General features: G+C 50.0%; 1 long non-coding RNA gene across 1 annotated transcript; it reads left to right on the top strand.

The window, feature by feature from the left end:
- The first annotated feature begins 3,281 nt into the window (after positions 1 to 3,281).
- Positions 3,282 to 16,684, top strand: LOC132023815 (uncharacterized). Its single transcript, XR_009406053.1, has 3 exons — positions 3,282 to 3,358; positions 10,908 to 11,157; positions 16,380 to 16,684. It is a non-coding gene; the product is annotated as an uncharacterized LOC132023815 (long non-coding RNA).
- Positions 16,685 to 22,204: the final 5,520 nt, after the last annotated feature.

Here is a 22,204-nt window from a genome sequence, read left to right as displayed (position 1 = left end):
GTGTCCTTGCACCCTGGAAGGACGAGGGACAGCTTCTCGACAAAGTCAAAGAAAATGTACTGGCATCTATGGGAAGGGTCATAGCGTGAAGAAGACGGACAGGGGGTACCAACTGTGGAGGGAGGACAGGAAGTCTTCTCTTGCCTGGCAAGGGCCCCACAACAATATGTCTGTAAATCCCCAACCAGGAGTTGTGTCTTTTTTTTTTTTTTTTTAAGATTTTATTTATTTATTTGACAGAGAGAGATCACAAGTAGGCAGAGAGGCAGGCAGAGAGAGGAGGAAGCAGGCTCTCCGCTGAGCAGAGAGCCTGATGGGGGGCTCCATCCCAGGCCCCTGGGATCATGACCTGAGCCAAAGGCAGAGGCTTAACCCACTGAGCCACCCAGGTGCCCCCAGGAGCTGTGTCTTAATGGAATAAGTTAAAAGAAAAGGTTGTTGGAGTTGGTAGCTATTAGACATCCTGGTTGAAGGGGGGATCGTAAGAGTAAGGATTGAGGGATTTGATGCCAACTTAGCACAGTGTCTATCACATAATTTGGAGGCTGCCCCAGGAGTGGGTACTGGTGCTCACCGACATCACTGCTGTGAGAATGGACTAGACTGAGGGCCGCAGGTTTCAGGAGGAGAGGGCAAGAGTGTGCCGGTCAGTATGATCAGAGGAGCTTCCAGAAACAGCGTGTGCTGGGAGTAGTTGGGTGGGGGGTGGGGGTACATGGGATGGGGGGAGGGGAGGCAGGGGGAGGCAGATAAACAATACCAGGTGGCAGAACGGACAGGCTCCGTTTATAACCTGATGACCACGTCTGCCCAAAGTGAGCTCGGATCATTCCGTCGCCACCGGGCACGCTTCCCTGCAGCTCCCTGGCGCCTAATCATATCTGGTGTGCTATTTCCAAGAAGCTCAAAGGGCTTTCTGGAAGTTATCTGCTTGCTTGTCCCAACAGCCCTGCATTATCACTCCCATCTCACAGATGGAAAAACAGGACACTGAGTGTAAACCTACTTACCTAAGGTCAGAGCGTGACTCAGTGGCCCATGGGTAATCAGATTCCAGATTACTCCATCCCTAGGCCCCTTCTGCGGCACCTCTAGGCTAGCTGTGGGACGCCAGGCAGGCGGCATCTCTTTTTTCCTCAAAAAAAGAGCTGCCGAACACCCAGATTCCTCATGTGATGTAATAGTGAGATCTTGATCTCCAGCAACACGGATTCAGTTGAGACACAAGGATGAGAGGGGTGCTGGTGGACAGTCCAAACTTCTGTTCCTAGAATGTATTATAAAGATGTTCGAGCGAACAGAAAAGTCAATAGGATTTTACAGCCAGCACCCGTACACCCGGCAGCTAGAATTCTGCAATGAAGGCCTCGCTCTATTTTGTCATTCGCTGAACTACTGTGGTGCAAAAAGGTCAAGTTCTTTTCAGTGACAGTCAGCGTGAGTGGTGCTAGTCAAAAATCTTTTTACCTGTCTGGGAATCATATGAAAACAGTTCCTAAAAAATCTGTCAACCTTTCAACTCCTCGCCAGGAGACTGTAGCCTTTCTTACCACGGTGAGATTATAGCTGACGGCAAGAATCTTTTCATGTTGAGAGTGTATCCTAGCATGAGTCTTTAAAATAAAATATGGTACTTCCCTAGATTTGTCTGTGGAAGGAGAAGGAGGAGGAGGGAGAAGACCCCTCCTCTAGCTAAAAAATAGACAGAAAACAAACAGGGATTTGGGACGTGGAGCGTGGCCTGCCACTCTGGAAGAAATACTTACTTTAGGGCCCTCCAAGGGGAATTATGTAGGAGGTCAGGATAGAGAAACTGCCTGGCCAGAGACTTAAAGGAGCCAAAGAAATCTCTCCATCTTATTTTAGAGATAAGGCCCAGAAAGGGCAAGCGACTTGCCTGAGGTCACACAGTGAAGGCCTCTCAGGGACAGTATTCGACCAGTAACTTAGGACACTGGAGTCTGAGCCGTTCAGAAGTGGGTAGAAGGTCCTCCTCAGATGGCCACGGCGTTCGACCAGTGTCCCTTTGCCCCCCATCCACACCATCCAGAGGCTCCAGAGAACACGCTTGTTACTGGAGGTGTGCCCTTAAACAACACGCCTCAGTGGTGGCTATTGCCACCAGAAGAGATAACAGCAATATCCTTTTGGGGGGAGTTTGGGGGGCTAGGGGGCAAGAAGTTGGTTGGACGCAAATTGCTTTCCTGCAGCAGAACTTCTGTTGCCTGGTGAATATACTCTTGGAATCACCGTCTCAGCTCAGGGGCGTTGCCCTGGATCCCGTTCCTGAGTTGCCCATGCTGGCTCGGGCCCCTCGCTGTAGTATCTGGATGTACCCCCTTGATCAGAAAAATGAGTGCAGAAATAAAACCCATGTCATTGGTCTTCTCTCTGCTGCTCCAGATTTAGCCAAGGGCTAAGAAGCTGTGGTCCCGCTGGGACCCCTGCCCGCCTCTTTTGGGAGGCAAGAGCCCCTCCATGGTAGACTGCTGGGGCCAGACCCACTCTCAGAAATCCTGCCTCCCTGCTGGACCCCAGGAGAGCTCTCAAAGTGGCAAGCAGGCTAGAAGCTCCTCCTCGCAGAGGCCCCTGGGGCAGGGAGGAAGCTGCAGAAACTCCTGTCGGGCTCTATCGGTTTGTCATCTTTGGCCTGTGCAGCCCCGAGAGACCTTAATCTCTTGGGCGTCAGCGGGGATTCTGTCTCCAGCACTAAACTCATTTAAGGGAGAGGGGGTGCATATTAATAATGAAGATAACCAGCCCAGGCTGTGATGTTCCCTGACCTGGCCCCAGGCGGGCCTTAATGACTGTTTGTGAAGTGCGTGGAGAGGCTGGATGAAAGGCGCCCAGGTGAGCACAGCCCCGCCCACTGATGTCAGGACACCTGCTGAGCCCGCTGCAGGGGTCCAGCTGTTCCGGCTCCAGCAGGCGGGCAGGCGGTGGTGCCCTGGAGAGAGAGCCACACACACATAGGGAGGGACACAGACAGGGTGACTCACCCTGCCCAGAGAGAAACCAAAAAGGAGTCCCAGAAAAAATGATGGGAGAGAATCAGATGGTGGGAGGTAGAGAGGGGAGCCTGGACAGAAAGGGCTGGGAGTGAGCAGAGAAAGAGACAGGAGGGAGGAAGAGACAGGGAATCACACGCGTGAGCACGCGCGCGCGGCAGGGGCGGGGCACAGACTCTTCCGGGGCGCGACAGGCCGGAGCGAGATCTGGGGACAGCGCCGGCGGCGGGGAGCCGCGGGCCCCGGCGCCCGGCCCCGCCCCTTCCCCGCGCCCCCTCCCCGCGTCTTATCAGCGGCGCGCGGGCCGGCGGCCTTGGGCGCGAGGCGGCGGCGGCCGGGCCTTATTGCAGGTGCGTTGGCGCCGCCGAGTCTGCGGAGGCCGCTGCGTGGCCGGCCGGGCGGGTGGCGGCGGCAGGCACGGCGCGAGCAGGGGCGCGGGGGCGCGGCCTCGCCTTCTCACAGGGCGCTCGGCACCCCTGGCCAGGGGCCCTCCCTGCGGCTGGCCTGTGGGCGGCCCCAGCCACCCGCCTGCCCTGAGCTGGGAGCCAGAGTGGCACCTGCCGTCCCCCAGCCCAGCCCAGCCCCGGGAGGTGGGGGGGGGCTTGCCTTCCATGGCCTGGGGGACTGGGCTGGGGACTTGGGTCTTCACCAAGCCGCTGCCTTGGAACATACGTAGCTTGTAGAGTAAAAACGGTAACATTTTGCAGAGATGCTGTTGTTCACACGACCTGTATGTCAAACATTCTTTTTATTGGCTTTGCCGAAGTCGACAGAGCCCTTACAAGCAGGACCTTCCGCTACCCTGCCACTTTCAAGCTGTGGCCTTGGATAAGCGTCTTCCCTTCTCCGTGCCTCAGTCTCCTCCGCTGTGAAATGGGAGAATGAGGGCGACTTCACACAGGGCTGCCCTGTTAAAGGAGTGCAAAGATGCAATGCTTCAAGGGCGTGCACACACGCAGAAGCCGTTAGTAAGCCACTCTAAAGTCACCCCTGTCTTTCTCCCAGCCTTGCTGGGATTCTGGAGCCCAGGAGTGGCTACAGGCATGCCAGGTAGCCAGCCTGTTCTGGTAGTGATAGCTCGTTCCCTCCTTCAGTGTGTGTGTGTGTGTGTGTGTGTGAGAGAGAGAGAGAGACAGACAGACAGACAGACTTTGGACCACGTTGCCCCAGCTAGCTAAGACTCAGTTTCCTCTTCTGGAACACAGCAATGACAATAGTTGATCCCCAGGAGTTTTTGTGAATATTAAATAGGTACCACCGTAGCGGAGCAGGGCCACTGACAGTCTCCTGCTGACCCGACCCCGGGGTCCAGCACGTGTTCACACTGTCCCAGGGCTGCCCACAGCTGACCACATGGTGGAGGGACTAGAGCCTTCCTGAGAGACCGCCCAGTCTGAACGCTCTTCCTGCTCCCTGCCCCCTGGATCCTTTACAGGCTTCCCCAGATAAATCTCGCAACTGATTCCGTCTGGTTGTCTCCTTCCCAGAAGACCTAAACTGAGTCTAAATGAATTAACTTGTAAAAGAGTCACATACCAACCCTGGCCAATAGGCATTAAGTGCTATTACTATTTCTGCTATTACTATTATGCATTCCTGCTGTCAGCGTTCTGACTGACCCGAGCCACGAAGCCCTTTCGTCCTCTCTGTCCCATTCTGTATATTCTGCAAGCACTTGGAGACCCTGCTAGGTGCCAGGCTCCAAACTCCTGTTGAGTCTGCAGAGCTGAGACGCAGCCTCTCCATGCACGGACTTAGTGCTCAGCTGGGGAGACGGAGAAGAAACAGACATTTCAATGGAGGGTAGGAAGAGCGTGGATGGAGGAAGGAGACTATTAATAACAGCAACAAAGGAAGGTGCTTAACTTCTTTTGTAGGGGCAGTAAGGGGGAGCAATCAGGGAAGGCTCCACAGAGGAAGTGACATCTGTGTTAAGTCATTAAAAAAATGAATGGAATTATTCAGGTAACCCAGACAGAAAGGATCTGTTTTACTCAAATGAGTTAGGCAGATGAAACACAAACCTACAGAAGGACCAGGAGGAATTTTTTTTTCTCTCTCTGGGAGTAGGGGAGAATCTTTGTGCAAAGGGTGACTTTGATTTATTACTGTAGAATAAGTAGGAGGGCAGTATTGAGGGTGGGGGGTGGGGTCCCCAGAGCTAGGCATGTCAGGAAAGTGATCGAGTGGCCAAGGGTGGCATTCCCCATCTAACGAACAGGGGCAGAAAATACCAGGCTAGTGGGCCAGATTTTCTGATTTTTTAAGGAGGAACTGAACAGTTTAATGTGAAATTTCCCATTTTTCCTTTCTCTTGGCTACTTACGAACAAAAAGCATTAAGTACAAAACCAACAAACGCTGGTTAGATTAAACACATCAGGGGCCAGATTTGGCCCTGGGGCCTCCCGTTGGAGACCTCTGGGAAATATCCCGGAAGAGAGGAAAACATCCCATTTACAGGATTTCCCATGGCCAACTAGTATGACAGCACTTCCCTTTATTCCTCAAGCCTTGACTAGGCCTCCAGCCACCCACTCTGCCTTAAGTGTGAGCTCTGAGCCTTTCAGAACTGAGTGCTGAACTTTGCCACTTCTCTTAAAGTCAACTCCTCCTGGGACATCAGCTATTAGAATTCACAGTTCAAATGGGGAGCCCCAGAGGGGCCAGAGGCTGCCAAACATCCCGGTCTGACTCTTCCCTTCAGCTCTCTCTGTCTCCCAGAAGGCAGAAGGACGCAGAACCTTCTAGAACCCGAGGCTTTGCTCCTATTTCTTCCTCACTGAAGTGATGGCTCTCTTTCCTTAATCCTTTCTTGGGGCTGCTCTATCTTTTCTTTTCCAGTTTTCATCATCATTAGGATTGGGGCATGCTGACCCACACGCCGAAATGAAGCAAATCAAAAAAATGGAAAGAGAACTGTCCCAAGTCCTTTCAAGACAGCCAAGGGGGAAGTTCCCCCAAATTAAGGCTGCGTCTGTGAGGGCAGAGTCCGAGGGAGAGAAAACCTTTTAGCTGAAACCAGGAACATTCCCGGGTGAGGTATTTCATTATAATAATGGCCTATCTTGGAGGAACAATTTAGGAGAAAGGTTAGCGGCTGAATACAGTTCTTACCATAAGAATACTGGGAGGCTGCAACAGGGACCTGTCCATTCTTCCTTCGAGGCAGGGAGTTTGATTTAATATGTGGAGCTTTTAGATTTATTTCCCTGGTTTTTGAGGCCTGTGCATTGTAGGTGATCTTTGTTTTCAAACTTCCAAAGAGGGCTTGGCTGTTGTATTCAGATAGGAGTCTAATTACCTCCAACCGGCCATTAGTCAATTGCTCCAGGGAGAGGTGAGAAGCTCCAGGGCTGACCCAGGATGATCCTCAAGGCACCTGTAGCAGTGGGACTAAGACGGTGAGTTAAGCGAGACACAAGTCTCCAGGCCCTTCTGAATTCAGAGTCCAGACTGCGTGTCCCTGTGAGAGAGGAGTCCAGTAGAAGGGTCCTGCCATGGCGGTGTGGCTCTGTGGGGATGACATCAGCAGGGACAGGTTTTGAGAACGCTAGACTAACACGGAGTGAAGGAGCCTCCATTAAAATATGCATGCAAGGACTATTTATGGAGCATGTACTTTAATGCCCTGGAGGGTATAGACAGACAGCAGGCAAGGCAGACTTGATGCTCTCTCATGGGGTGACACTTCCATGGCGGATGGCCATCACCGAAATACTCAGAAGACCCAGCGATTAATTCCAAGGTCTTCATAAACATGTGCTAGCATCCTCAAAACTGAACATCCTTCTCCATCAAACCAGAAAAATTAACTGGATGCACTTTTCTTTATCCCTAAGAGCTTGCTTTGTGCTAGATTTGTGTCTGGCATTGTGCACAGGCTCCAGGTGAAGAAATTGAAACCAAATCCTGCTGGAAAGAATAAAATCAAATGGACAGTCCTCTTTGATTGTCCTCAGTGAGATGATGGAAGGCAACCAGAGAGATGTAAGAGATAGGTCTGCAAAGGGGATAAGCAGTCAGGCTCTGGAATGCAGAGAAATGGCCCCGAGTTCTATGTATGTGGCTGCCAAGCTTCTATGAACGTGAACTTGGCCAGGTGAGTTGGCACCAACCAACAGGTCGGTGCCTTCATTTCCTATCAGCAGAATGAGATACTAATCCTTGTCTTTCCAGCTGGTTGTGCAGAATAGTCCAGAACAGGTGAGTTAGTGTTGGCAGAAGACCAACTACTGTTTTGGACCCATGGGAAGTACCCGGTAGATGGCCTTTGTGACAAAGACCGAGCGAGGCAACTAAGGAGATGAAGTTTGCATCTGAGAAATTAAATCCTGAGAGATCGAAGCCTAGTATCAAGGTGGGGGGAGGAGAGATGTTACAGAGAATAATGGTATAATGGTATAAACCGTAGACATGGTTATAAACCATGTATTGAAAGACCCGCGGATCCCCTTACCCAAGAATCCAACACTGCCACTGGATGCAAACAGCAAGAGGTTTATTGTCACGCAGGTACGCAGGTACCGGCGGGTGGTCGGCAGCTCCAGCTAACCGAGCACACCGACCGGAGTGAAGCAGGGTCTTTTATAGGAAGGTACAAACAAGTTTTGGGTGGGGCGCAATTGATTGGTGGACAGTTTGAACTTTCGAAAAAGGCATACTTGGAGTTTGCGGGTTGGCTCCAGGGACCCGCGCGCGCCAAGAGAGCGGCGGGGAGGGGGGAGTAAGCTGATTGGTGATGAGGGCCCGCGCGTGCGAAAGGAGAGGTGGGGAAGGGGAGCAAGAAGGGGGAAGGGAGGAGTGCCATCATGGCGTCTCTATTATTTCTATAAGCCACGCGGCTAGAGAAAGGTAAGAGAGCAATTCACACAATTGATAACCTAATTTCATACCTAAAAGCCAGCGGTTTACAGAAAAGCAAACAAGCAGTTAGTTATCCTATCTATCTACTAGGGGAGGGGTCTATCTAGGAGAGGGGTCTTTCAGTATAAACCATATATAAACCATAAACATGCAAATTGTATAAACCGTAACTGGCGTCAGAAAGAGACAGGGCTTGTGAGGGGAGATTTATGGGTGACGCGCACTTATAGGATCAAGGGAGGAAATTGGGGGCATTCCTTGCAGAGATAATGGGGTAAGTGGAGGCACGGAGTGGGCACGTTTTGAGTGTGTTTTTAAAATAATCAGTAGAGCAGGTTGACTGGGAGGCAGACTGCTCACTTGAAAAATGGGATCCTGGCCCATTTACAGGAAAAGGAGTTTAGGGCCAAAGTGCTTTTAAAATACACTCACGGATTCTTTGCCACTTCTCCCGTCAAGTGGGAAGTGTTTCATTCCCTCGTGTCGAAAATGGGTGATCCTGGTGATTTGTCGTAGAAATGATGCTCCGTGGGTTCTGAAGCTACACAGCGAGACGCTGCTTCTGCCTGACCCTACCCTTCGAGACATTCACCTTGGGAGCTCTGGGTGTGTGTGTTTTGTTTTGCTTTTGTTTGTTTGTTTGTTTGTTTATGTGTGTGTGTGTGTGTTTAAAGAGTTTATTTATTTATTTGAGAGAGATCACAAGTAGGCAGAGCTGGGGGTGGGGCGGGGCTGGAAGCAGGCTCCCTGCTAAGCAGAGACCCCGATGTGGGGTTCTATCCCAGAACCCTGGGATCATGACCTGAGCCAAAAGCAGAGGCTTTAACCCACTGAACCACCCAGATGCCCCTCTGGGTGTGTTCTGAAGATGTCACGCTGGAGGGGACATGGAGATCTCAAAGAACAGGGAAAGATGTCCATGAGGCCAGAGCTGTGTACATTTTCCCAGCCCTGGTGCCACGTGCATAAGGGAAGAAACGTTCGAGCTGATTCCAGCCTCGGGTGCTATCTGCCTCCAGGAACATGGGAGAGCCTGTGTGCAAACTGCCCTCCTGAGCCCAGGAACCTCCTAGAGAGAGAATATGTAAGAATTGTTCCGTTTCATTCCGTTTGAGATGATTTGCTCTACATCGATAGATAAACCAGAGCAGGACTGGGCAAGGCAAGTCAGCTGAAGAGGTGAGGTTTTAAAACCGTGGGCAGTGGGAGCCATGGGAGGTGTTAGAGCTGTAGCATGATCAAAGGAGGGCTTTGGGAAGATGAATCTGGAGGCTTCTTCCAGGCACAACTGGAGTGAGGAGAAATGGACAGGAGACACCTGTTAAGAGGTGAAGGTCAAATCCTTTGGTTTCTTCCTCTTGCACGGCCTAGGATCTGTCCCTGGGTGTTGGTGACTTGGCCAAGGAGTCTGACCGCAGGTGGAATTATGCTTGCTACAGCGAAAGGGCCGTTGGCACTGCCCAAGAACAGATGACAAGGAGAAAAACCGGGCTGGAGGGATTCGAGGAGACATTGTGTGAGGAGACATTGTCTCGGGCTGCTCCAGCTCTGGGGTGGGGGGGGGGGGGGGGCGGGTTAGTGTCTTGAATGAGCTTAGGGTTTGAAGGTAAGCCTTGGGAAAAGTCTTAAGTGCGTAATTTACCACATGAATCACCTGGTAGAGCATTAACATAAAATTTATAGCCCGGGGTGGCAATTAGTGTAATTCAACAGCTTAAGATGGTTTGGAGTTAGAGGCATCTCTGTACCCTTTTGAGACAGAGCAAATAGCCTGGCAGATAATAAGCTGGGGGAAACCCGGAAGGGTCAAAGGCCTTCACAGGTAATTCACAGGCTGGATTCCTGCAGAACAGCCACAGGATGTCCCTGATCCTTTTCAAAAACGTAGATTCCTTCTGGGAGCAGGATGGACCCTGATGTCTGGGACCATCCCCTCCAAAGCCACAGCATTTGGGTAGAAGCCAGTCAAAGGCATTGGCTAGGAAGATGTTTTTACCTGCAGGGCTCGCCAGCAGACAGGTCTTCTAAATGTGGATTCAGAGGCACTGCCCCCTCCCCAGACCCCCTGCAGAGCAGCCCGCAGGGGTTAGGCCTGGGGATCCCTCTTTTTAAACCAGCGCTCAAGGCATGCTTACTCCCTCTGCAGTTTGAGAAATCCGCATCCTGGAGGAAAGCTCTTCTTGGTTTTCTAGCCGGAGTTTGCCCACGAAGCTTTTTGTGTTTTTGTTTTTCGTCTTTTGTTTCCATAATTACAACAGCAACACAGGTTCACTGTAACCAATTAGGAAAATCCGGTCTGCTTTTCCTAAGTAATTAAAGATGGAAGATCCGCGGAAGGATCCATGGAGGAATGTTCACGGGGGCGGTTTCTACTCCACGAATCACCATCTCGGGATGGCGACGAGCAGCCAGGGTAGCCAAAGGAGACAAAGAAAGAAACATTTCTTGCTTTGCCTAAGTGGCCTTGCCCAGGACGGCTGCCACTAGCAGGAATGCAGTCGGACTCCTTTTCAGGTGAATGGGTAGGAAGGGCCTGCCCAGAAGGTTCTTTGTGATCGCCAGAAACCCAGCACGTTCCCTCGAGGATTCACCAGTTACTGAGTTGAACACCCACTATGGGCCCGCCATTTCCTAGACACTGGGGAACAGCCCCCAAGAGTCCCTATACTTCTGGATTCTGGCGGGATGAGAGGTGCTTGTTTTCAACCTGACCCAGGGAGAGCTGGCCTTAAGAAGGATGCAAAACCATATCCATCCACCTTTCCGGGAAAATCTGCCCCTGAAGCAGAACCTACCTTGGACCCTGGACAGAAGACAACTCGGGAAACGCAGAACCCCGTGTGTGAGGCTCTCACGCCCTTTGTGAAGCAGAAGGCCTCAGACCGTGGCTGGGGGCTAACTTGGGACCATCACCGGTGTCACTGGTACACAGCCACGCTCGTTCCTTTACCTGTGGTCTGGGGCTGCTTTGTGTTCTAGCAGGAGGGGATTGTTGCAAGGAAATTGTTAACGCTTACTCTCTGGCCCTTTGCAGAAAGTTTGTCACCTCTGCAGTAGAGAGCTTCATGGGGCCCAGATCGGGAGGCCCAGATGGGTGACCGCAGGAAGCACCAGTTCCTGTTGGCCTTCTGGAATGCAGCAAGAGGAGAGCCCTCTCGGCCTGTGCACTCTGGCGTGCGTCTAGCTTCCTGCGTGGTGTTTTCTGGGCTGGGCGAGGTCACAGGACAGCTCCATCAAAGGTCGCACACCTTCTCTGCCCTGTGGACTTCCCTTCGGGCCCCCAGGTGATGTCTGGGAGTCTTGCCTTAATCCTCCAACAAGCCCTGGGTGGGAATTTAAGCCTTGTTTGGTTTTTTAGCTGATCTGCAGATAGCAGGGGAGGACAGCTGCCCTTGGAGCCAGGGTTGATAGAGATCAGGCACTAGTTGTCTGGGAGGCTCAAGGCAGGGCCATAAACCCTGTTGACAAGACTCCCACGCCAGCGACAGGCTGGATTCTTCCTTCTCCCTTCTCACCAGGGTTCCTCCCCGTGGGGGGGCTGTAATGACAGGTAGCAGGGAGGCTGAAGGGTCCTTAATCCCCCAGATACACTGGATGGATTTATGCTCCAGGAAGCCTTTGCTCTGATGCTGGAGTCCGCTGGCCGGCTGCACTAGGAGCCCCTATTCTTGGTGCACTCTGCCTCCTGGAAGGTTACGGGCACTTTGTAAAGGCCTCCAGCTTCCGTGGGGACGAGTGAGCTTCCATTTCCTGAGCTCGTAACTTAGAGGGCTCTGACCAGGGACATGAGGAAGGAAAGAGAACCAGGCAGACCGTGGGCATGGGTGTAAATCCCACCTCTGCCCTTGGACACCAGGTAGCCTCGGACCAGAGGCTCTTAGTTCTTCCTTAGACCTGTTTCTCATCTATAAAACAGCCTAAGAGACTGGTCGAGGGGATTGAACTAAATGCTTTATACTGCCTGCCCTATCGTAGGTACCCAGGAAAGGTGCTTTTTCTCTCACGTACCCCCTGCTCTGAAACATAGCTCCCTGCTCCCTGCCCGATCAAAGCTGGGGAGGAGATGCAGCAAGTGACGAATGGACAGAGAGAACAGTCAGGGCACAGACACGCTCATAGGTGCTCATGGATGTGCGGTGCTTGAGAAACAGCTGGAGGGCCGGTGTGGCTTGCGAGAGGAAGACAGGTAGGAGTTTTAGCAGGGCCGAGTCAGGAGGGACTTCCAAAGGAGTATGGATCTGATTGGAAGAAAAAAAAAAAATCCGGGGTGCCTGGGTGGCGCAGTGGGTTAAGGGTTCAACTCTTGGATTTGGCTCAGGTCACGATCTCAGGGTCGTGAGATTGAGCCCCACGTCGGGCTCTGTGGTCAGCCTGGAGTCTGTCTGAGTCTCTCTCTCCCCCTCCTCTCCTACCCCCATTCTCTCTCCCTATTAAATAAAATCTTTTAAAGAACAATCAACTGTGGAGGCTTTAGATACGGGATTGGTTTGGTCTTGTACCCATTTAAGAGGATGGCTCCGAATGCTACAGGGAAAATCCTGGCACATCCTTTTTGAAAGCACTGGGTAGGTGCCTTTCTGCGTGACCTGCCACAGAGCCTCTCTCTTCCAAAGAGAGAGAGAAGAGGTCTGAAACGGTTGGGAGGCAAGAGCAAAGCCTGTTGGTACTGAGAGCTTCCAAGGCCAAGTCCAAAGCCCCGGGTCCTTGCCTGGTGATGCATACAAGCCTTGCTATTTCCCAGGAAAGAAAGGCGGGGGGCACAGGTGCCATGCCTTGCCCACGTCCCTCTGGCTGGTTCCAGCTATCCGGGCTGCCTCAGCCCAAGGAGAGCGAAGCCCCCGCAGGGTGGGCAGGGTCTGAGAGGCGCTGTGTTCTGGGTGCTTTGGAGTCAGCCCGACTCCCCTCGGAACTGGGGTTCTGCCGCTTCCCGCCAAGGAGGCCTCTCTGAGCCACCGAATCTTGATTTTCTCCTCTGTAAAATGGAAATAAGGACAGTGCTGCCTTTACAGTGCGGGTCTGAGCATTGAGAGAGGGATGCCGTGATAACACATGGGTACACCACTCCTGCTGAACCAGTGGTGGGTGACATGCTGCTGTGATTGTTCTTAGCTGCAAAGCTACTGGCCTGTATTTTTTTTTTTTTTTAAGTTTTGAGAAATGTGAAAAATAAAGTAGAAAGATGATTAGAGCTCTTGATAAGCCCAACATCCTGAACTGGAAGAAGGTTTATTACCTGTAGTCTTCAACGTTTGTGTGTAAAGAAAGTCTCACGAGCTTTGAAAATCTGGACAGCGACAGAAGCTCAGATATTAGACTTGGATTGATTTTGAGTTCCTGGGTCCCCAGCTTCCTAGCTGTGTGACTGTGGGCATTTCCCTGCACTCCCCTGACTCTGTTTCTTCATCTAGTAGATGGCCCTACTTCCTTCAGGACAGTGACAACGGATAGGAAAAAGGAACTGAATTTAAAATAGGTTTTATTTTTTTTTTTTTTTAAGATTTTATTTATTTATTTGTCAGAGAGGGAGAGAGAGTGAGCACAGGCAGACAGAATGGCAGGCAGAGACAGGGAGAAGCAGGCTCCCTGCTGAGCAAGGAGCCCGATGTGGGACTCGATCCCAGGACGCCGGGATCATGACCTGAGCCGAAGGCAGCTGCTTAACCAACTGAGGCACCCAGGCGTCCCGAAAATAGGTTTTAAATAGTTTTCACGCTCGGTGCCTTTTATTCGAATCCTTGGAGAACTGGTCGTTCGTGGGCAGTAGATGGGAGTGATCAGAAGGCACACCCGATGCTCTTAACAAGAGGCTCTAGAGGCTGAGTGTCTGCCATGAGCCCGGCCAGGCATGCTGTTGGTTTCAGTCCTGTGATCCTTCCCCGGGAAGGACTCAGCTAGGACAGCTCCCACTGCCTTGGCTCTGCGAGATCATACTCTCCCATTGATCCTAATCCTCCTTAAAGCCTGGGCTCTCTTTCCAGAAAGGGAAAGGCCCTTTGCTCTGAGTCACAGGGCAGCCAGGATGTCAGCTTTGGCTCCCTGGAGCCAGCGGACCTGGGAGAGGAACCGCTCCCTGGCTCAGTGCCTGGAGCGCCGCCTGGGAGGGAGGATGCGTCAGGCCGGGTGCCCGGGACTGGCCTGGACTGGGGGAGCGCCTCTTTCCAGTCCTGGCGCCAAGCAAGATCCCCTGGGGGTCCCGTGCAGGCTGGGTCACTGGGGAAGACCTTCCTTCTGGTCTCCTGTCCACCTTCACACCTCCCATCTCCACACCAAGGGAGGTTTTGCAAAAACCAAGACAGGATTGTGTCTCTCACCTTTCAACCTTTTAGTGGATTTGATCCTGGCATAAAATTCAAACTCCTACCATGGCTCACAGAGCACAAGGCCACAGAGTGTTGCGACCCAGAAGCTTCTGCTGCCCTTTGTCCAGTTCTTATGGGGTGGGAGGCAGGGAAGGAGGGGAGGGTGACTCTGTTCCCTGGAGGACAATTTGGTCCCAGCCTGGGGAAGGGTTCAACTTACTGAGGTCTTGTGAGTGAAGGCCAGGGCCGCTGCTGGTCATCCAACAAGGCTCAGGGCCGCTCCCACGACACAGAGTTATCTAGTCCAAAGTGTCAGTAATGTCAAGGTTGAGAAACTGGTGGAGAGGTCACCTTCAGAAACTTTTCCTGAATCCCTGGATTGAGTAGCTACACAATCCCGATCGTCTCTGTCACTGTGGTCCTCGGATTCCAGGAGAAGAGCCCATATGCCCACCTACATCTTTGTGTTCCTTCCCCTCTAGCTTGCGAGCTGCCAGAGGTCAGGGATCGTGTCTCGTCCAGAGCCGTGTCTCCAAGATCTAGCATAGAGCCCGATCCATTGTGGGCACCCAGGAAATTGTTGAAGACATGAATGAGAGAATGCGTGCGTGAAGGAGCCCTCAGCTGGGCTCCAGAAAACTGGTCTGTCACCTTCCTTGTGCTCTCAGTGGACATGCCCTCAAACTTGCTCTGGGTTCCGGTCCCTGTGTTCCAGTTGGCTTAATGTCCCCAAAGACCCCAGTCTCTGGGAAAGGGCACAGCCCGGTGTGGATGGAAGTGCACCGATCTCCTTGCAGAAGAGAAGACCCACCCTCTTGACCCCAGATAGTATTATTTTCATGTGTTACCCTGATAATATCTGTCATCCCGGCCAAGCCGAGCAGTAAAGCCTTTGTGCTGGCGCACAGCAAAGCTACAGTCTGGGGGATTTTAATCTCTTATCTATGACTTTATTTTGGAAAACTGTGCCGGCTCCGGGCTCCACCCTTCCCCCCCCCCCACCCCAGTCCATGCTAATGCCATCAACAAAAATCCCTGGAAGGGGAAATAGGATTATGTTCGTCCTAGCCAGGAATCATTCCCCTCCCCCTCAACACCCCCACCCCGGAGTGGGTGGAGGGACCAGTGGGTCCCACCCCCCATTCAATCTTGTACTATCAGCTCCCCACACACCCTTGAGAATCACGAAGTAGAGTCTAAACAATGGGAGTTTAAAGAGGCAAAAAAAAAAAAAAAAAAAAAAAAAAACACCCAAAAAACCAACAATAGATGTGGGGTCTTCCCCTAAGCTAATTGCAACACTGTTGACATTTGGGGCTGGATCAGTCTTTGTAATGGGGGGCTGTCCATGTGTGCTGTAGGATGTCATGGAGGATATCTTCACTTCATAATGGCAAATGCTGGCATTTAAATTTGGATTGGGGGAGAGTATCACTCAGGACTTTCATCTGTGTCAATAATTTTGGGCAGATTAAATCTTGGGCTACAGATGTCAATCCTGAGGTCTGGCTACAAGTTCTTCACAAGCCAGCTGAGTGACCATGGGCAAGTCAGTGACCTCTGAGTGCTGGTGGATAAATGAAATACCCATTGACAGACTCATTCACGTGCATGGGTTCACCACTTAAAATCTGGTCATTACATATCTATTATGTACGTGGACCATACAATGGTTTAATTCTCAGGACTATTTTATAAAGTTAACTCTCTGAACTCATTCCTTACACATACACCCCCTCCCACTCTGGTTTCCCTGGTGTGATGCTAACTCACCAGGCACACTCCCACCTCAGGGCCTTTGCATGTGCTTTTCCCTTTGCCTGAAACACTTTTCACCAAGTATCTTCAGAGTTTGCTTTCTCACCTCTCTCACCTTGGATCTTCTCTCAAACATCAGCTTCTCAGGGAGGCCTTTCTGGATCATTCTATCAATGTCCCTCCCCAACACACACACATGCACCTCCCTCTCTCTTCTTGTGTGTTTCCCCACTTGACTTACTATACTGTAGCCTTTCAGTTTACTGTGTTTGTGACGGATCCTGCACAAGAGTGAGAGTAGAATCTCTGTCTGGTTTCTCTACCACCCCCGCCGATCTCTGTCCAGTGTCCAGAACTGTGCCCAGCCCAGAGTTAGTGCTCAAAAATATTAACTGAACAAGCAACAGGATGAATGAATGAAAACCATTTTTACGATCCTTGTTTTCCAGAAACTGAGCTGGAGAAAGATTAAATGATGTGTCACAGCCAGTAAAAAGCAGAGCCAAAATTGAGCCCGCGTTGCCCGCCCCAGGAGCTAAATGGCCCTTTGGAGGTGACAGCCCCTCTGCTTGGCCAGGAAGGAAGGCGGGACTTCCACGTGTTGTTATACACGGAATGAACTAATTATGAGTCTGTAAGAGCTGCCGAGGACAGATGCACATGCTCACCGAGATTTCATCAGGGAGCTGACTGCAACATTTAGGGTCCGTCTTAAGATCTTACCTTTTTTAACAAATAAAAGAAAAAGCCCATGTCTCCCCTATGGGATGTCTGTAGCCAGGGTCATTTCAAATGTGGGTCTCAACAGAAGTCCAAGCAAATGAAGGGCAAAACATCACCCACAGCATTTTGTTCATCTTCATTGTTTGAAACCCACCAAGTCACAGCAGTCTGTTTTGTCTTGTCTTTTCTTTCTTTCTTTTTTTCTTTTTTTTTTAGATTTTATTTATTTATTTGGCAGAGAGAGACACAGCGAGGGAAGGAGCACAAGCAGGGGGAGTGAGAGAGGGAGAAGCAGACTCCCGCCGAGCAGGCAGCCTGATGCGGGACTTGATCCCAAGACCCTGGGACCATGACCTGAGCCAAAGGCAGACACTTAACCGACTGAACCACCCAGGCGCCTCAGACATTCCGTTTTTTCAGACACTGAATTAAAGCCTCAATAGTAATCAATCACTTACTGTATGTCAGACCAGGTGCTGGATATTTTACATGTATTATTCTGTCCTTTAAACAATCATTTAAGTGACATCAAAAGCACAAACAATGAAAAGAAAAACCGATACATGGGACCTCACCAAAAAAGACTTCTGCACTTCAAAGGAACTATCAAGACAACGAAATGACAACTCACAGACTAGAAGAAAATATTCTTTATCTTAATATATGACAAATATTAGCGTGGAATGTAAATATGTAAATAACTGATAAATAAGAAAATACTTGCAAATCATGTATCCGACAAGGGACCAGCACCCAGAATATGTAAAGAATTCATATAATTCGAGAAAAGACTAATAACCCAATTAAAAATGGGCAAGGGATCTAAATCGACAGGTCTTCAAGGAAGTGACATGCAAATGACCGATGAACACAAAAAAAGGGTGTTTTCACATCATTTGTCATCAGGAAAATACAGATCAAAACATAATGAGATGCTATCTCACACCCATTAGAAAGACTAGGATCAGCAAGTCCAACAACAAACATTGCTGAGGTTGTGGAGAAATGGGAACCCTCCTCCAGCGCTGGGGGGAGTGGGAATGCTTCAGGTCCGCGCAGAGGCAGGTCCTCAGTTCAACACAGAATTACTACATGAACCAGCAATTAATTCCACGTCGGGGTATTAGAAGGGAGTGAAGTGAAATAAGAAAACCCAGGAGAAAGGAACAGATCAGTGGAAACACGTGCCCACCCAAAAACTTGCACCAATGTTTGCAGCGATCTTCTTCTTCTTCTTCTTTTTTAAAGATTTTTTTAGTTTATTTGACAGAGATCACAAGTAGGCAGAGAGGCAGGCGGGGGTGGGGGGTTGGCGGTGGGGAAGCAGGCTCCCCACTGAGCAGAGAGCCTGATGCGGGACCCAGGACTCCTGAAACCTCAGGACCCTGGGATCATGACCTGAGCCGAAGGTAGACGCTTAGCCCACTGAGCCACCCAGGCGCCCCTGCAGCGACGTTATTCTTAACAGCCAAAGTGTGCAAACAATCTCCATGGTCTTCAGCCGATGAATGGAGAAATACAGTGTGGTACATTATCCACATAATGGGTTGTGAGTCAGCTCTACAGAGAAATGAAGTAGAGATTCACATTACAACATGGGTGAACCTGGTGAATATTCTGCTAAGAGAAAGAAGCTGGTCAGAGAGAGGGAGGAGCAGGGTCATATAGTATTTGATTCCATTTGTTTGCAAAGCCCGGGACAGGAAAATGTAAACAGGAAGTGTCTTAGTGGTTGCTTCAGGCTAGGAAGAGGACTGGGGGTTTAAAGAGGTGATGGTTAACGGGGACAGAGTTCATTTTTCAAGGGACAGAAATCTGAAATGGACTGTGGTGATGGTTGCTCTCCCTTGTTACAAAGATTGTCACTCAGGGGTGCCTGGGTGGCTCAGTGGGTTAAAGCCTCTGCCTTTGGCTCAGGTCATGATCTCAAGGTCCTGGGATCGAGCCCCGCATCTGCTCAGCCGGGAGCCTGCTTCCTCCTCTCTCTCTGCCTGCCTCTCTGCCTACCTGTGATCTCTCTCTCTCTGTCAAATAAATAAGTAAAATCTTAAAAAAAAAAAAAAAAAAAAAAAGAGAGAACAAAGGTAGTCACTCAGTGTTTATGCTCAAAGAAACTAAAATCAGAACGGATACTGTTGTTAAATACAAGGAAGAATTTCTTGACTATTGGGGAAGATGCTACTGCTGATGGTAACACACCCCCAAAGATATTCCTCTTGCTGCTGTAACAAATTACAACAAACTTTGCGGCTTAACACAGTGTACCCTTATTGTACAGTTTGTCCCATCTGAGATCTGAGATCAGTTTCACTGGGCTCAGATCAAGGTGTCTGCAGGTCTATACGCGTTTTAGACGTTCAGGAGAAGACTCCATTTACTTGCCTCTTCCCAGCTTCTCGAGTGCACCTTGGCTCATAGCACCTTGAGCACCCTGGCATTGCTTTGACCCCTGCTTCCATCTTCAACGCTCCTCCCCTGACTCTGACCCTCTTTTTTCCCCCTTTAAGGACCTAAGGATACACTGGGTCCCCCTGGATACACTAGGATGATCTCCTTCCTCAAGATTCTACACATAATCCCACCTGCAAAGTCCCATTGGCCACGTCAGATAATGTGTTTATAGGTTCAGGGGATGTGGGCATCTCTAGGGGATCCTTATTCTACCTCCTACGAGGTGTTGGAGTTACTATCCCCTTAAGAAGGAAGTGGTCCCTCCCTGTCCCTTGTTGACAAGACAGGAGAATTTTAGAGGTCCCTTCTAGGAGGCTTCTGATGGCTTGTTTATGTTTCTGCCTTTCTTTGGTTGTATTCCTGCTTCTTCCATTGGAACAGGTGAATATGGGATGAGGGGCTTGGGCTCTCAGGTAAAGGTATTTGAGTCTTGGCTGGGCTACTTACTCGCTGTAAGAATGTGGGAGAATTAATGAACCTCTTTAAGTCTCAAATTCCTTCAAGTTCATTGTCATCAAAATGAGGGTCATAATATCCAGCTCTGAAAGTCACTGTTCAGTGTAAGCAGTGACTGGGGCACACCAGAGGGGTTTATTAGAAGCTGTTGTCATAGACATCTTTCCCTCTATTCTCGCTTCTATCTCTTTACTTTCTATCATGGGAGTCTTCACACCCTGTTGAAATATCTGTTCTGTTGTTGGTCACAGTGAGCTCCTTAAAGGAATGAACAATGGTCTTCTCTCTTTGAGGGCCTTGCAAAGAGCAGATGGTTGGATCGATGGATGGAAGGGTGTCTGTATGGACAGATTCATGGATATTTGGATGGATGCATGGATGGTTGAGTGTAGGGATGGATGAACGTATATATGGATGGATGCAAGGGTGGATGAAAGTTCAGATGATCGAATGAACGGATGGATGGGTATGTGTATGGACAAACATACGTATATGTGTGAATGCACACATGCATGCCTGGATGGATATAGGGGTAAACGGATGAGTGGATTGATTAAGGGATGGATGACAGAAACATGCACACGCGTGTAGGTGAGTGGATGACTGGAGAGTTTTATGGATCAATGGGTGATCATTTAAGCAATCGCATTCTGGCATTCAGACTATTATTTCCATTCTAGATCTTTGTCACCAATCTTTTCTCTGAACCCAAGCGTGGGAAAAAGAACATTATGGAACAACCTACTCTGTGTCTCATGAAAGGAGGCCTGGTGAAGTGTGGCACCATATTAAATGGATATGGACCAATATCACTGCAGAAATGTCCACTAGAATCATCTCTGACTACCTTCTCAATATGGTACCTTAGAGGTTGATTCAAAGCTTGGCCTGACCTCCTCAGCACAAAATGACAAGACCAGAAGGGATCCCAGATGGTCTTTGTTTCTACCTTCTCCATTTTTGGGTGTGAAAATCAAAACCCAGAGGAAGGAAAGGACTGGCCCCAGGTCATACAGCAGATAAGGGCCAGGTTGGAAGCAAATAAATCAGGCACCCAAACCAGGGCCTTCTGCTGCAAAGTGGCCCCTGCCTTCAGGTGTCCTGTCAAACATCCTAGTCCCCAGAGGCCTGTCACAGCCGGCCTCGGGCTCCACCCCCCAAGTAAAGATCTTCCCACTTTGGCTCCAACACCCACAGGTCCTGAGAGCCAACCTCAGCTTGTTCATCTCTTGTGTGACAGTCGTTAACTTAGCTGCCAACACCTGGCCGGCTGAACAGTTACAAGGATTCAGAGAGAGACAAGGAATTTGCCTTATGTGGGTAAATTCTGAAGATGCCCTCTGGGGTTTCCGCGTTGAATGCTTCCCTCTTGTCTCCTGATTTTCTAAAGGGAAATCTTTCTTCTCTTTCTCTTTCATTAGCGAAATAAAAGGGAGGAAGACAGACACACAGAGAGAGTTTGCCCTAGTTATTCAACAAAGGCCCACCACAAAGATTGTGTTTGTTCATCCCCGAGGCCGTGGGGGCCCTATTAGTCTTCCTGTAATCTTCAGAGTGGTTGGCAGTGATGAACCCGAGGCCCTTCCTGCTCCCCGGTTAAATCCCTACCCCCTCCCTCCTGGTCACACCTTCCCTTCTGAGCTGCCCAGGGAAGCCAGGTGAGTGGATACTGGGCAGAACCCTGTGGCAGTGGTTTTGCAAATCAGCCCCACTTAACCCTGGATATTTGAACTTTCCAGTCTTGGAGAATCTGGACCCTTGGAGGAGGGGCCTGTGGGAGTCACCTCACCTGGCCCCAGGACCCTGTTCTGGAAAGCATCAGTAACAGCATCAGTAACCGCTCCCACACATCCAGAGCTGACCACGGGCCAGTCACTGCTTAAAGCTGCTCCCAACAGCTCAGTGAGGGGAGTACCTCTGGCAGGCCCACTAGATGGACAGAGATACTGAGACCCGGAGAAGGGCACCCAGCGTGGGTCCTAGCACTGTGTTTAATTACGGCACTATACCTAGGCACCTTGCCAAACACTTTAATCCTCTTTAAGGCCTAACCAGGTAGGTACTCTTTGTATCCCTATTCACAGAGATGAGGAGACTAGGCACAGAGAGCTTGAGTCACTTGCCCAAGGACGCACAGCTAGTAAATGACAAAGCTTTACGCTGTCTCTGCTGGGCAGTGACTTTTATAAAATTATACTTTACGAAATTATAAAGTCATAAATATCCAGGGCTAGATGAGGTTCTAAGGAGTATCTGGCTAAAATATTATAGGTCTGGAAATAAGACTCAGAGAGGCAAAGCGACTCACCAAATATCATACAACTGGTTATTGGCAGACTTCCTGGCAGAGTTGCAGAATTATTATTATATTTTAAATAGTCAAATTATTATACTAGTATTTAAATTATTATAGATTGCTGTAGTATTATTGGTATTTAAATAATAATAGATACAATGCATATATTTTAAAACTATTATTATTTTAAGAATTGCAGTAGAGCTTGGGGATTTTTTGTATATGCACACTGTGCATATCAGATTACAAAGTCATTAAAATAACAACTACTTGTTAGACTGACTGGCAGGGGTATTTGAGAGCACCACATACACACCTACACACTCACACACACTCAACACACACACA

Source organism: Mustela nigripes, chromosome 8 (genome assembly GCF_022355385.1).
Source record: "Mustela nigripes isolate SB6536 chromosome 8, MUSNIG.SB6536, whole genome shotgun sequence".
In the NCBI taxonomy this organism is placed as follows: domain Eukaryota; kingdom Metazoa; phylum Chordata; class Mammalia; order Carnivora; family Mustelidae; genus Mustela; species Mustela nigripes.
The sequence above is the reverse complement of the archived record's forward strand: the minus strand, read 5'-3'. Positions and strand labels throughout refer to the sequence as shown.